The 17,121-nt window shown below is 39.9% G+C and overlaps 1 protein-coding gene across 10 annotated transcripts in view; it reads left to right on the top strand.

Moving 5' to 3' along the window:
• fbrsl1 (fibrosin-like 1) overlaps window positions 1-17,121 on the top strand; it is a 232,041-nt gene that overhangs the window by 108,948 nt on the left and 105,972 nt on the right. The gene's annotated exons all lie outside the window — the stretch shown is intronic.

Genomic DNA, 17,121 nt, shown 5'->3' with positions numbered 1-17,121 from the left:
CATTTTAACTCCATTGAAAAATAAACATTTGACTGATGGCAGTCCATGATTGTTTAGTTGATTCTTAATTATAAGGGGGAACACAACCTCGAAAGCAAATGACCTGTCATTTAAATATTGGAAGACTGTGATGTATTACAACTGCTAGCATGGGAACTGATTTGAAATCTTAACAAAGCTGGTAAAAGAAATGGGTGGCTGGGTGGTGACAGATGTACTTGGAGACCTGGTTCTGACCTCAGTGACACAGTAGGTGAGTTGACTCAACTGATTGAGGAAGTGTATGGCACACAATGTGACATTAAGCGATGTCCAGCTCTTCAACTCCCAATGTAGTGATGTGCTGAATGGGAAAGTAATGTGTGTACCTTTTTTCTTGTTTAGCATGCGTTCTGCATCAAAGCTGGACAACTCATTGTACATTACATCATGTTGTGTTACAAGATGAGGCTCAATAAAGCTCTTGCACACATGTCCATCTGTGAATATAAAGTTATACAAGGTTAGCGTCAATAAACTGTGAGGTTACAATGCATTCACAAAGTAGAATACCATGTCAAAGGGCATTGAGATGTTTTTGTACCTCCATAAATAAATACCTTGTGTAATCTTGTGTGCAAATTCATTGGCTTTCCCATGTTTGTTATGTAGTAAGTGGAAATTTTGAAAAAAAATCACTACTGTGATTTCGAGTGACCATGAGCTACACCAAGCCTTGTCAAAGTGGATCAAACTAAAGAGGCGATTTCCTTATTTCTTTTAATTGGAAAAAAAGATACCCTTTGCTATCCTGCACACGCTACTCAATTGCGCTGCAAATTTCGAAAGAATAGAAAATAATGTTGTTGCTCCAGACAAGTGTCCTCGCCCTGACTTTTACAATGATAGGAAGGTTAAGTTAGCACTGTATTAGATTTATACTGCCTTTCAAGCATCCTTCATTTCCACTTACTGGGTATTGCAATCCCCAGCCAGTCTATAAAATCCCACAGCTTACTTTTCTTTAATTAAATGCCACTCGTAATGCTCCCGATGCACCCTGTATATCTGCAGCCATAGCCGATGTCTTTACCAGCACAGAGCTACCTTTAATACAGTGCCGTCAAGCTGAGCTGCTCCGGGGGACAGTCCAACCAGGCATTCAGCTTAACAAGGTCACACCGTTTGATTTTTAATATAACGGTCAGTGCGGAGGCCCCACGTCCTCCTTTGAAATATTAGCACTCATTACTGATGTGGAGGCTGGCCCGCCTTGCTTCTCCATCAGCAATTCTCGGGTATGTGCCGACTAATGTCCGCCTTTAGACCTGCTCCCACTCACTGCCAGAGGCGGTTCAAAAGTCTGCTTTATAGGCCCGCTTTATGGCATTCATTATGCTCACTTAACAGGCACTGTAATTCTTTCCTGTGGGTCGGAGAAATGAGGCGATTAACCATTAGGTCCAAATGTGGGTTGCCTGAGAGTTTGGTCTTTTGTTTTGGATATAAAAGACAATGTCCCTGCCTTTTAACCCTCCAAAGTATTTGCATGCCTATTTTGAAACCATGTAGTCAGGTTTCAGGCAAAGATGGTGTCTTTGTATTTTATTTATAAGATCTTGTTTCTAGTGCTACTGAAAAGTGCACTAACATGTGACTTTTTCAGAATATGGGCCATCTTGCTTTGTTTTGCTTCATGTTGCAAGCCAGAATTTGAGTTATGACAGAGATATCTGGCCGCTCAAGTAAAGCAAAAGTCTTCACTGCACTTTCTTATTTAATGTGACAAACAGACAAATACAAAATGAGAACACTGGCAAAAAGTAAAGCACGCCAAAATTCACCTCCAGACACTCAGACTAACTCAGTTTACTCATTAAATCCTTGTCCGAACATACTGTCATTATAAAAAGTCCATGCGTTCTCTTTTATTCTGTTTTATTTTGCGCTCAATCATTCATTTCCTGATTCTGTTCACGGTCATGAGCTGTGAACACCACATTCTTACAGAGGCAACATATACATTTTTGTTGACAATAAATTCTCTACCTTATACAAGTTTGTTCATTTTAAAAATGGGAGTGAAATGATGTTGTAAACATTCCCGGAAGACTCCTAGGCAGACTTCTTTGAGCAGAATTAACCTAACAAATTACATTAGCACCTTAACATTGCGTGAGTTATCCTGTATGGATTCTATTCCCTTTGTTGCGCGATTGTGTGTCACTTTGTGTAATTCCTCTAAAAGGCCTCCACTGGTTTTAAGATCAGCAAATGCTTAGGATTACAGGGTAGGGTTTTTTTTTTCTCTCCGAAATAACAGCTGCTGTCATCTGAAACGTTGGTTGTAAATCAGAGGCCCATGACCTTATAAAGGTGCTTGACCTTTCAGATGAAGAGACTGAATGGGCCACGCACCATTAAGCTGTGCGGATTTGGATTTCAAACTGTATGTGGTCAGAACTGTGCATTGAACATGGCTTTGATAATTTCATTGACATGAAGGACCGTAAGTAGGTCATACATTACTCTAGTTAATAGCTATGTAAAGTTAGACCCTCCTCAGGAATTAAGTTTGTGCAAAATGGGAAATGTCTGTAAATAAAGTTTTCTTAAACAAAGCCAATTAGTAAGTAAACAGCTAAACAAATAAATGGGAGAAAAGTCCCTTGTGATGATCTTAGTCTGCAAATTACCCACATTCCCCAAAGTTACTTGGGTCGGAGCATGGCAAGAAGTGTTAAACCAGGCCATCATCAGCTGTTGGCAGTTGTCACTGCTTTTTAAGAGGCCCACTTCAGGTCCTTTTTGTGGCCCCAGATGTTTTGTGTGGCTATTTATTTAGCTTGTAAAAAGCAACAGGCATAATGATGATGAGGAGGGGGAGCTGCGGTGACATTGGAGCTGGGTCTTACAAAAGATATGCCATATGCTTAATGTGATTTAGAAGCTGGTTCGGGGTTAGGGACTTTGAGAGGGAGGTTACCAAATTGAAATGCTAATCTTAACATTTTGAAATTCATTACGGTTGACACAGCCCAATGAAAAAGCAACAACAAAATGAAATGACATTGTTGAAGAGGGGCATGAGGGATGATGCAGAGCGCTCATCTCTCTCAAATTCCTTTTTTTCTGAAAGGAGTCCAGAAGAATGAGTCTGACCTTCCGACTCTGTTGATTATAGTGCAAGGTTTCCTTTCTAGCATTTCTTCTTTTAACGTCGCAGTGAAGCCAGACATCACCACAGCTACAATGAGTTTGCTTTGCTTTACTGCACTAATTCATCGAAATGTGAAAAATACTTTTTACGTGACAATGAGATCATATAGAAATATCTAATATTGTCTGTACAAACTAGATAGAGCATCATTATTTGAGTTCAACTCTGTGAAGATATGACCAATAAACATTACATATCTTTCCTCCATTAACCTTTTAAATAAACAAGAGCCGGCCGGGCCTTGTGCATGATGCACGAGCCGAGTTTGGCGGAACAAAACAGAAAAAAAGCCTCTGGTAATTTGGTTCACAGGAAACTTGTAATAAGTAACAGGAGCTGCTGAATTTTGCGAGCTATTTTGTGACCTTTATTGGTCCAGTCGTGCTCAAATGGAACACAGCTGTACCATGCAGCTTCATTTGAAACTATAAATCCAAATGTCATTTACAATGGGGACATTGGAGCACTTGAAGAGCATTCAATCTAATCCTTGCTTGACAGGTGGTTGAATAATTAAAGAACCATTTGACATCAATGTAAATTGTATTCAAACAATATATTTGTAATCCAAGTCCAACAAATAACACGATATACGTACAAATCATTCAAATCTGTGATTTGGCCAAACCATATGCGTTTTCAGGAGGGAAATACGGATTTTTTTATGGCCGTGTTTGACACAAACAATCTAGGGATCAACGGCAGATGGTTGTAGTTAGAAGGTTTTAGGCTCAAGGGATCCCAGCGCCTCAGAATCAATCGCTCACTCACACACAGATACCACATTATGAAGGCTCCGAACCTGGATTAGAGCCTAATCCCATTGTCAATTTTCCAGCTATAGCCTCAAATCTGTCTTGGAGAAACATGGAAAGATAAAACCGATAGTCTTGCTTAGTCATAGTCTTGTCCTTTGGGTCCAAGAGGTTTAGCTTGTGTGAGCCCAAACTGTGCTACTTCTTGCATAATGGAACTAAACTCTGAGCATGTCTCACTATTGTGAAATATTAAAGATGATAACCATGTCATAGATATAGAGTAACATTTTGTATCTTCTCTCTAATGTGGTGCACATTGGACTTCAACATGTGTGTGTTACCTTACAATATTTAGCTTTTTGGTGATTTCAAGCAGGTTCAGCATTATGCTTTCTGTACCTTGTCCCTTTAGCCTTGTGGCTTGCCATACTAAAATTTAGATAAGGACCCTGCTTGGGTCTTTTATCACCGCTTAATTGTCATTCAACAAACACGGTCAGTGCACAATATCAATGAATGTAATGGTTAGAATGAGATTTAAAAAAAAATACAAGATACAACTAAATAAAAACAAGTTATTCTTGATTGTACTGCACTATAAACAGTTTAAGCAACATTACAACACGTGTAGCTCAATGCCATTCTCGTGGAGGAGTGGGGAATAGAAAGTGGTGGCTTTTACAGTATTTATCATGTACTGGTGTTGAGCATTCTTTTGGCCAAGGGGAAGTAACTGAATCTGAACGTCCTGCTGCGGAGACTGCGGAGCCTCCTGCCTTATGGAAAGTCCATAGTGGGGGGAACGTCGGATTGGTCCAAGATTTGTTGGACTCTGGTCATGCTGGGATGGAAGGGAGCAGGGTCCTGATGATTTTCTCCATTCTACTCAATACTCTCAACTAAGATATACAGTCCAGGGCCTATTATGTCCCAAACCAGACAAGGCAAAGGTAATTTAAGTTTCTAACTTTACCAGCACAGGCATAAAAACGTTTGGAGGAATTTATTTGAAAATTAAGATCCTGGTCATTTCTCAGGGGCAAAATAAGACCCTGGTGTTTGCGTAATACTTTCATGAGACTAACTTGTTAAATGATGTAACATTAAAGTCCCTGCAAAATGGAAATAAAAATGCCATGTAAATTTAGAACGCCACAGAGAAAAGTGTGGTTAAAAACCACGCTATATTTTAATGGTTTAAAAAAAATCACGAGTAATATAAAATCAGGCTTCAAAATTAAGCCCGTCCCTCCACTCTGACAACTATTAATAATAATAATAATAGGGTGGTGCGCTGGTTAGCACGTCCACCTCACAGTTAGGAGGGTTTCGTTCTTCGTTCTTTCTCACATTTGTAGTCTGCAAGTAGCCGATTCTGAGAGGAGGGATTGAGCCCTACATTGTTCTCCTGTGCTATCCTGTTGACCCTCCCACCCCCAATACATGCTGTGGTTGTTTCCAGGCTTGCACAAAACCATGAAGAGGCATGCATAGTTAAATAGGCAACAATTTTCTGTGCATTATTGATGAACATTTCAAGGACATTCTATTCATGACTTTCTCATGTTTCTACCTACCATTATTGTCTCTGCTCTAGGCTCGAGCCTCAGTGCTCCAAGATTGCTACTATTATTAAACCCAGGGTGCCATCTGATGGAGTTATCAAAGTAAATGTGTAAGGTGTTTGATAGCATTTGAAATATCCTCTAGTGATAAAGCTCGCCAGGGAGTAATATGAGCTCTCCTTGTCATGCAAATACTTGATTTTCTGATATCACACAAAGTCAAACTATCTGCATTTACCGTTGCGATAATAACCCTAATAACCCCTTTGTGTCAATAAACCCATAGACCTCTTGATATATGGTCGATGTCAATGTTTGACTTGTTGAGAAAAGGAGGAAACTATAACTGTCATGCCAAGGACTTCACTACTTTTTGCTTTTTTTCATTGCTTTATATCATGGTTATGCCATACTATACACAATATAATTAAGATTTTTTTTTACACAATACAACAGCACATATATTTAGATTTTAATAATAATAATATAATAATACATTTTATTTATAAGGCGGCTTTCAAGGCACTCGAGGTGGCCGAATTTTACATGATTGCAAGTAACATGTACTTCTTACAAACATTCAAGCCACGCAACATGTATTGAAGCGACAGCACCGACTGTTTGGTTTGACGTTTTTAATAGCCATAACGTTATGCATTATTAAAATGTGTCTTACAGACATTGCCATTCCTTCATTTGGTTTATTATTCATTTAGCGAATTATCATTCAGAAGAGGAAGGTTTTCTCACCAGCCACTAAATGAGTACAAGATTAAAAGCCAATGAGAAACATCTGTGTCTTCGACTGTGCCTCGAATCTGCATCTCATTCTTACGGCCGGCATCCAAATACCGTTGTACAATGTAGGGAGGGGAAAAGTCAAACATCAAGGCTGGTGACTAGTGGGAGCGGTTGCCATGGAAACGCACACCTCACAAGTGTTTATGAGTTGCATCCTATCACATGCTATCAGGAATTACCATAAATCTTCTGGCGGTGGTTAAGGTGCACCTCAGTAGTGAATGACAATGTGTTGGTCTTCAGATATCTGCAGACACAGAAATTGCCTTCAGATTTTGCTTGTGACAATAGAAAACAACAAAATGGCTCTAATGTGTTTTCCTTTCATGCATGCTCACAAATACTGAAAAGTGGCTGAGGCGGGCTGTCTCTTTCTTCTGTGTATTTATGTCACTGTTGAGATGAATGGTCGTAAACCCAAACTTAGTGGGAAACAATACACAAAAACGTGCTACGTTTATGCCGGATAATCTTTGACCGGCTGTCATCACACTCATTGCATTTAGCCATCATGCAGCTGTGTGCACGTCAAGGAATTATCTCTGAGCACATCTCGGCAATCTTCACAAATGGCATCCTTTCTCAATCTCCCATCCTCTTCACCTCAGGCACGATGCGATGTCGCTGGGAGCATTATCTGATGTGTTTGAGCAACACCCGCTGGCATGACCCTTATGGGCAGTGCAGATATCGTGTGACCTTTCTGCATGACTCCTAGATATTAGTGATCTCACAGTTCCTTATTACCAAGGGAACGTTTCACTGAGTATTAGGCTTAATAAATGACTTTTGCCTCAATCACTCTTCTCTCTTTGACAGCCTTCTCCCCGTTCTCTCCTTCTTTGCTCCCCTCATTCTCTTTGCTCCTGAGCCCATAACCCAACCTCCCCAGCGGCTCGGCCTCCATAATCGCATCAGTTCACGGCCCTCTTATTCTAGCAGAATTGCTTAATTGGTATGTGTTCTACATAACTGTTGGAGTATTAGACTCACAAATGAAGGTTAGAACCTCACTCCTTGTAATCGACTGAAAGAAATTGATTTGTGCTCAGCTGCCCTTCCGGGACGAGACTTTATGGTTCTCTGAAGAAATGAGGCTTTTATAATTGTGTTCTCTCCCCTCCCATCCCTCCAAAGCCCCCACCCACCCCTTCTCTCCTTTTCTCTCTATTTTGTTGACATTCATCAAAAGGCAAGACACGAGAAACTTGAAGGTTATGTCTGGTCTTTCATGCTGCAGTGCATCTATACGCTTAGTGTTAAATGCAGGGAAACTAAACAGTGAATATGTATCCACGCCCGACAACACCCCAAAGGAAATCTAATATAGGACACACTAGGACTGCAGGAGTCAATCGAAATCTGATTGCACAATGGTATGGATGAGATATGCTCTGACATATATCAATAAATAGTCTTATGAGTGATCTCCTTGGACTACGTGATTTTGCCGTCAATTGGTGTCCGATTAACAAGGGGCCTGCTACAGATTTGTGCTTTGCAACTGAGCTATTTGACGTTTTGTTATCATTACCCTGCCTCTTGTCCCCAAAGACAACAAACGAGTGACGCCAGTGATGGAGCGGTAGAGGATGGATGGATAAATGGAGGGATGGATAGATGGATGGGTTAATGTCAGCTTTTTTGTTATTTGTGCACTTTAGGAAAGCTTTTTAACCTTCTGAACATGTAGTTGGGTAAACACCCGTAGAACATCCTGGTTGATCAAATTTTAATTCTGCACAGTTTCAAAGTGAGCTTTGATGTCCTATAAGAGCAGCACAGCTCAAAGCCAACCTTCTAATCAACCTGGTGATTTAACTGTGCATCTTCTGCATTAGTATTCAAGAGCTCGATTTTGCTTGGATCCGGGCTAGGATTATCCAAGCTCTTAACGTCTTAGCTAAGCTGGTTAACACCTGTTTTTATTGACAAGAACACCATCCTAAGGGCTTCATCTTCTTTGGTGTTAAGATCCTCTTTTGCTCACGCCAGTAGGCTTTTGCGCTCAACACAAATGACTGGTTTTCCCACCACAAACAGGTAAGAGGTCAACAACCTTGATGAGGAGATTCAGGTGCTAGTCAATACCTTTACAATAATTATAAACGTGGCAGACTATTTCTCATACAGTAGGTCTTAAAGTGTGAGGCAAGTGTTTTCACATCCACTAAAAGAATGGTAGACGTGAGATTCTTTTTAAAATACATGATAGTGCTATCTCGATTGTATTTCAAGAATCTTAAAATATTCCATAAATTATATCTTGTTAGATGTGTGATTAGCATCTAAGATGTGTGAGCAGGAATTGGAATAACAATATTCTTGTAGATCGTGGACATGATATCCCCACTGTAGCCAATATTTGATGTGACACTGTAAAATATCGGGGTTCAATGTTTTTTATTCTGTTGGGTCAATGGCACCAAGTGGATACACAGATTGATTTTGCCATTCCATTGAAGAGCAATTAGACGGTCATCAACAGCATGAAAATAATAATAATTAATAACGATGGTGTACATATACTTTTTAACCTAACTATACAAAACATAATTGATCGACCTAACCCAAAACGGTGAGCACATAACTATTCCAGCCCTACTAAAATAATACAAATATTATGGCCAATTCCTATTCTGGTCAGACTGAGTGTACTCTAGGTCCAGTTGCTATTATATTAACTTAGATTTGTTTTGCTTTATTTTTCCTATACAATAAAACTCATAGATATCTTCCTTATTCAGTCCATCATAGGCTCACACAGCTTTGTATTCAATTGAACCCAAACACGGTTAACTTGTTTGTTTACGTCACAATGTGACACAACATACAAATCATAATGAAATGTCTCCAAGCTTGATGCCAGCATAGTCGAGATGAATCGAAGGCAACATCATAACAACTCTCAGACTTTATGGCAAATATAGAGTCTGCTGTGTTTCATTTAATTATGTTCAGATGGTCGTTTAATTGAGCTGCATCCATAAGAAGATTACAAGACAGCAGGAGGTGAGGGATCAATTATACTCTACTGTCTACACTGTGTATACATGCAGTTACACAAGTGACAATATACCGTGCCAACTACTCCCCTTCCAAATTAACAAGTGTTTCCATCGTATACGGATTGTGAGTGCGATAAAGAGCACACACTACTTGTGAAACGATCCAAGTCAAATGGGACAAGCGTACTTGAGCATGTTACAGACGTATGAAGCTATCCAAGAAATGTATTTTTCCAACTTTAAATATGGGGTGGGCAAGCTGAATTTCTATACCAAGGTATCTCTGCCAATACTAGGTATTAGTGCTTGCAATACGGGTATCTGCTACCTTTTTGTGACTGTTTTCCAATCAGGAAACAGAGATTCATGTAATAAAATAATATAATATAGTAAAAGGATAGAGAATTGTATCGTCATGCGATTTTAAGGAATTCTGCTATTTTGAGATATGTAAGTCTTTAAAATCATCTGTCATTGTTTTTTGAGGGGAAATTATTATGTATCAAAGTACTAGTGGTATTGGTGCTTGGTATCAATATCAATGACTCCTCAAGATTTGAGTAAACGTACTGGAGGAGAAATAGTCCCAAATAAACTAAGACTGCAGTGTAACCTCTGTCTCCCTGTGGTGTGTGTTGTTCGCCCGCTGGGCTTCCCCTGTTCAAAATGTGTGACAATCGTAACCCCGTAGGCAACTCTGGCCTTGGAGAAACATCACTCTCCGTCTCCTGACTACGGTTATGCAGCAAGCAGGAATGGATGGACTTTGTATATACACTACACCATCTTTACCAAATTGAGTTTCTTATCTGTTGGACTATGGCTTTTTCATATTTTTCCACAACTGACGATGGCTGGACAGTTGGATCGGTGACGGAAAGCTTTTCAAATAATAAATGGACGGAAGGATGATTGTTATAAAAAAGGACGGACGGACAAGAATGGAAGTGCCCACCACTGATAAAGCACACATTTAGGTCAGCATGTTAAATCGTGATGTTTTGGCATCTGTGTTCAGTTACGAAATTAAGCAATTTGAGTGATCCCTCGCCACTTCGTGCTTCACCTTTTGCGAATGCGCTACTTTGTGGGTTTATAAGTGACGGGAGAACGGCGTTTAAATACACGCTGGTAGCGCAGGATGTGCCTCTGAGTAATGCGCGTCGCTGCGGACAAGCGCGCAAACTGCGACAGCCAGCCTGTCACAAACGAGGCAGGACAACCATGCGCATTGTTTAGGAAATGCAAAATGCGGCAGCCAGCCACGCGCACCAACCGGTGCAGAAGGAGTCGGTTGGGACATGTGACAATATCACGTGTTTGCTCTTTTATTTACTGTAAAGGTACAATACAAGGACAAAATAGTGTGGGACATAGTTATTAAGGCAATGGGAAAGATTTATGTAACCTAAAAGTATTGTGAAGGATTTAAAAAGCTTTAATATTGTGTACTGGACCACAATGCAATAGAAGATTTATGTGCAACCGTGAGTCACTTTGGCTTCGCTATGCATGATGTCCCCCGGTTTAGGATAGTGTAGTAATTCTCAAGGTGGAGACTGCATTGCTTTGGGAGTTAAATATTTCTAATTAACTTAGTATAATACAACCATGTCATCCTTTGGCCAATAAGAAACACTATGTGTCTGAAATTTCAACACAGTGATATTTAAATTTCTAAATAATGTATATACCATTTCTACTCGTGGATTTTTGTTTTTCGCGGGTGGTTCTAGAACGCATCCCCCGTGAAAAACAAGGGATCACTGTACTTCTACTTACTTTTAGATGACTGGTGGAGCCTAGTATAGGTATTTGTGTTTCTTCTTTTGAAATATTTTTCTTTATACAGTGTTAGGAGTTAACATAGCTCCCAGCTAAAGGTCTCCTCCCTTATTCAAATTTGAAAGCCAAACGTGTTAAAAAGCGATCACTTATTATGTTAAAATTTGAATGGCAAATGCATCATAGATGCTAATGTGTTTTTTTAAAATAGATTTTGGGAGGGTTCCAATTTTATTACATTTACCTTTGACCATCAATAACTACAAGAGTCACAAAATATCTGCATAAGGTGGAGAGAAAAGAGAGAAACAAGTGTCTGCCTTCATTAGGACAAAAGGCGGACGAGCAGGAGTGCTTCTGACAAGCCCGTAACGCCTCATTGTCCCTGATCTCAAGTTTCATAAATTTCCATAGCGCTCATTAAAAGAAGAGTTGTCGCCGTCACCAGGCGCTAACTCGTTATCTCCTCAACACTTTAAAATGCTGTAATTAATCCAACATTTCTCCTCTCTGGCCGCTAATTGCCACACATTGCACTTGATCACGAGTTGGCCTTTTGTATTTGAATTTGTGCAAATTAAGTATGTTTTTGTCCTTTGGCCTTTGGCCTTGAAAACAGATGAGAGAGTAGACTGGAGCTGAAAATGATTGAGAAGGCTTTTGTTGATGCTTAAGTACACAAAGATATACAATGAATAAGTTATTTAAACACTGCAGACATATTGATTCATATTGTGATCGGATTGACGATAGGTTAAATCAAATTCGATCAATAATCCATCCCTTCATTCTTTTTGCTATTCTGATATGGAACACAGCTTACTTATGTCTAATCAAAGTCAAGACGGACATAGTAATCCTTGACTTTGGCAAAACAAAAATTAATTGGCAGGGGTTCGTGCAAGAATTTCGAAACTGCACGATCTCTTCGCGTTTGTCGTAGGATGAAATTAGCCTTTTCCCAGCCAATTGTGTCAGCATCCTTCATTTACATTCAAATCAAGGTGGTTGCAGTGCAGTGAACTCACGTTAGCCGTGCTTGACCTCACGGAAATAGAAACAGACTTGCTGGAGCCTCTGCGTGACATTGGCAGTAAATTTTAAGATCTCCCCTTGGGGATAATGTAGTTGGCCATCCATGTGACATGGACAATTGGACACCGTGATCTGCACCTGCATGACTTTACGTCCCTGTGTGACCGGCAACCCCCACCCCCAAATAGTGACCGTTGTGCTCTGAAAATATTTTTAAAATGATAATAATGATAATTTGTTCAATGATTTAAATGATTCAAAGGTTTTGTCCCACACTGGTGTCATATTTACCGCATGAAATCCACTGACATCCACCACCGCCAAATTGATCTGCCTGCGCCAAAATTGCATTACACCGCTACGCTACACAAACGACCCCTTCTAGCTCATCTTAAATATAGTGAAGTCAAGTTTATTTGTATAGCCCTAAATCACAAGCAGTCTCAAAGGGCTTCACATAGACAGAAATTGACAATTATTCTCAAAGCATCCCCTGATCTTAAGCTCCCAAAAGGGCAAGGAAAAACTTAAACACCCCTACCGGGGGAAAATGAGAAACCTTGAGAAGGGACCACAGATGGAAGGATCCCCCTTTCAGGATCACCAGGTTGAAATGGATGCATAGTCTTTTTTTGTTACCATGATTGTGAGATATGTCCAGGCGTGTGGAAGTAACGCCCGGTGACCCGAAGTGTCTACTAAATTCACAAGCACACCAAACTAGATTATTCCGTTGACCAAAAATGGCAGGCCCGTTTTTGGGATGAGCGCGGACGAGCTTCTGTTACTAAATTGTCGGGTATGAGGCAACACCTTCAGCCAGAAAGCCCAGAGAGGCACAATATGGCCCCAAACACCTGGACAAGACTTGCGCTGCCACAGAAATGAGAGTACCACAATTTTTACGCTGATCACACAAGCACCAATCTATGAATGTAGATGAATGTATTGGTAACTAGATGGATATATATCAGGACAATGTGACATACCCATGAGGGAATTCCAAAATAGCATATAGTTTCTATGCTGGTTGAACTGCAAGTCTGTCTGTTTCATTCTCAAGGGATTAAAGGGAACGTCGGGGTAGGTTTTCTCACACAAGGCCCCAGGAGTATTATGAAAGGCACATTTTTGTGTTTTTAGTTGTTCCGGTTTATGTTTAGGTCAAAGGATACATCTTGCAGGAGTCTGGGGATTTAGGTGTGTATACTTATAATATAAGATACATGTGAAGAATACAAATTGATGTCAGTAAAGTTTCCACTTGGCCGTTTGCCAGCTAGGCTTCAATACTCACAAGTGGTGGTCAGGGCCGTTTTTGTGAAAATGCTAAGAGGCCAGCATAGCTACACAATATGGACCACTCTCGAGAGGTCGGTCAGCAATAAGTGGTGTAAGCCCAACATTTGATTGGTTCAAAACGATTGGACTTTCTGTGCAAGATCATGAACAAAACCATGAGGTTTTTGTGTACTCTCTGCCGTCACACTGTAGACTGGGTTGCATTAACCACATTACTGCCCACATTACCACCTTCCCAAGCCCCAAGGACCACGGAGCTAAGTTTGGATACGCAGTTAATTTTTTTCTTTTAAATACCGTTTTTTTCCATGTATAATGGGCAAAATGTAACTAATTTATTGTTCTAAAATCTGGGGTGCGCATTATACATGGGTACAATTTTTATTATTATTTTTTTATCCGGATATCATACGGAGGCCGCCATTACAGATGCGCTTTCTTCTCTGCTGTTCACTTCAAACACGCTCCATACGAACACAATGCTCTCGTATCAGACGCTTGCTCGATCACCTGCTCGTTTGCTGTCACAATGTACCCTACACAAATCCGAAACATTTCTTCGCTATTGAGTTTGCTATATCAGTGATACTGACCGGCAGAATAACATCCGGTTGTTCCCAAAGATGATCTTTTTTCTGAAATAATTTTATGTTTACGGACTTAAGTAGGAGTCAAAATTTGGGTGCGTATTATACATGGGTACAGGCTTTTTTCCAGCATCAACATGCCATTTTTAGGGTGCGTATTATACATGGGGGCGCGTTATACATGGAAAAAACGGTAATCGCTAGGATCCTATTATTTAAGTTTCATAAATAATGATGAATGAATTTTGTTGTCTGTGCAATTTCAGATGTTGCCGTTGACCAAATTTGAATTAACACCAAAGTACTGAAGTACTGAAGGTTCTGATAGTTTACTAATTTGTAAAAAAAAAAAAACAGGACAGACAGCTAACGTTGAAGCTATGATGACTGCATTCAGGATAAAAAATGTCCGTTGTCAGCCTTGCTCTTGTTTTACTCTTGTCGTACTCTCTTGGATTATTTACCAGATGCATCAAATTGCAAGAGGTGGGGGCTTGAATAACCATGATGTTTGTTGTCCCGTTGTGTAAGTCTTGTTATCCGGAAAAAGAAAAACTTTATCAGAAAGTTTATCAGAAGAAACCTTGTGCCAAACACTGGACTTAGACGTCTTTTATGAGTTTCTTATCCCTAGGCTTAAAAAGGCAATCATGTCAGCTGATGTGTAGAAGAAAGACAAATACATGTATTCATCATCAAGCAATAAATTATGTGCTTGATTCATTTCCATGCCTGTACTGCCTCAGATTTTATCAGTATCATTACCAAGACTATCTGCTGTCTTCACACTCAAACTTGATTGGACATCCTAGATATGCAAAAAAACAAATAAAATCTGTGACTGTGACATTTCATAAATGAAAAAGATACTGGTGCATCATTTAAAACGTCTTTTTGCAAACTCCATGAATAACGAGCAATTTATTCATCACTGGGGGTTTTGTGAAGATAGTCGGCATAAATGAGGGAAAGTGTCATCTGTTTTTTATTAGTTTGTTAAAGATTGATCTAATTTTAATTTTGGCTAATGCGAGGAACACTATCATCCATTGACCAAGGGTGTCTTATGACTGACTTGACGTACTTTGCTCAACAGTCTTGTGCTTTTAGTCGGCTGATTCGGTTCAGACAGCAAGTCAGATGAAGGGACAGGTTAACCAATTTTTAAAGTCCCCCATTCTTCTGGAAGGCTAGCTATTGGAGTCATCAAGAGTAAGTAATATGTCGCTTTTGGTTATGTCGTGTTTTACTGTCGTTATTCAAACAATGAGGGTTGAATTGCAGTTTTTTCTTGAATTCACTTTTCCACAGTGATGCAGTTTTGTAACGTGACATCAATTTGGAACAAAAGAGATGTACTAGAAATGTGTTTGTACCCTTTTTAGCCCTTTGATTCACCACGTATTTTTGAATGTGTGCCTGTCTAAACCGCCGACCTCTAACGAGGTGACGCATGCAAAGATCTGGTTTTCCGCCTGTTTCACTGCAAGGTTATCGCAAAATGAGCTGAGCTGTGTGGGCTCATCGCTACCTAATGTAGCAAGGATGAGGCAGCATGATTTAGCTCACATAAGACTGATGGCAGTTGTCTCAGCTGCACATTAACTCATGCCAAAATCTGACATCAGAGGTCACAACCATGACTTGGAAATACAAGCATCGTCTTCTCTTTCTTCAACATAAGAAATGCAAATACAAAAAAAGAAGGAGGGTGTCAATGGTGTTTCCAAAAAAATTAGCTGATCTGAATTAGGTCTGTTTTGCCGTGAGAGGCAACTCATTACGAACGACTGCTACTACAATTTGGCCTTGTTCGGTGTTCATTGTAATTCATTGACTTAACTCATTGTAATAGAGTGGTTTCGATGTCACAATTCAAATTCCCAGGCATTATTGTCCTGCAACTGCCCAACAAACTATTTCATTTTAAATTACATCTGAGAAAGGAGTTGAGGTCAGAGGTCAAAGCAGCACAGACAGCCTTTTTCAGGCTACCAGTCACAGTTTGGAAAAGAACTTTGTCAGGGATTACACTTCTGTCAGTGATTCTAAAGATGTAGATTTATAAGCCTATGTCTGGGTAAACTCTGACAGTTTTATAGATTGAGTTGTGTGGATCTAGATGAGTTTTTTTTTAATTTACTAATCATTGATTATTTTTCCAATCGTGTAAAACAAATGTTTGAAACCCCACCCGCGTCTATGTAGTAAATTTGCTGAAGACTGAGAGTCAGCATGTTTTTAAATGATCTTCTCTTTGACTTATTTTCCCTTTATTGTATTTGTTTTTTCCTCCACTTCTGACCTCTGTTTACCCAACATCCCCCTCTGTAATGGCGAGCCCTTTGTTCATCTTCCGTGTGTAAACTGCAGACAGGAATTAAAATGGGTCAAGACTGGACTTGCACAGTCACCCATGTGCTCTGCTTCCAAGCGGCTGATCGACGCAGCTCGTTTAGGTTACCTTGGCTTCTATTCCCTTTGTCCCCAAGCTCTTCACCGCCACCGCCCCCCGCGTCCTCATTTTGCCTGACTTAATTGAGTTCTCATATTTTGTGAGAAAGCGAACAGGAGGGTTGTGAAAAGAGACAAGTGTGTTAAAAGAATAATAGAGATTGGTGGCAGAAGCTATGGAGGTGTAGCTTTCTCGGGAGTTGGCAGTTACCATTTTCTTTTTGGACGGTGGTCTCTGTGACATGAGTAAATGTATACACTCATACTCAAAACTGTCAGCATTTTGTTCTTCAGGAAGGATTTCTAAGTCTATTGCTTGCTTGGTTGCCAAGTTGTCAACACTGAATCCATTTTATAACTGCATTTGGTACTTTGCATGTAGCTGAGCAAAAGAACCATTAGATACACCTCTAGAAACTCCAATTCTACGCCAAGGTTTATATACTAGATGAATATATGAGCCTGCCAAATATCTCACTTGCCAAAGTTTTTTTTTTTAATTGCGCACACTCTCCTGCTGCTACTGCTGCTGCTGCTGCTCCTGCCACGACTAAAACAAGATGATGACAGACTAAATTTGTGCGTACATTTTCATCAAGGCAAAGCTTGAATGTAAACATTTTCGCA

Source organism: Syngnathus typhle, linkage group LG5, assembly GCF_033458585.1.
Source record: "Syngnathus typhle isolate RoL2023-S1 ecotype Sweden linkage group LG5, RoL_Styp_1.0, whole genome shotgun sequence".
Classification (NCBI taxonomy): domain Eukaryota; kingdom Metazoa; phylum Chordata; class Actinopteri; order Syngnathiformes; family Syngnathidae; genus Syngnathus; species Syngnathus typhle.
This window is presented reverse-complemented; position numbering and strand designations above follow the sequence as displayed.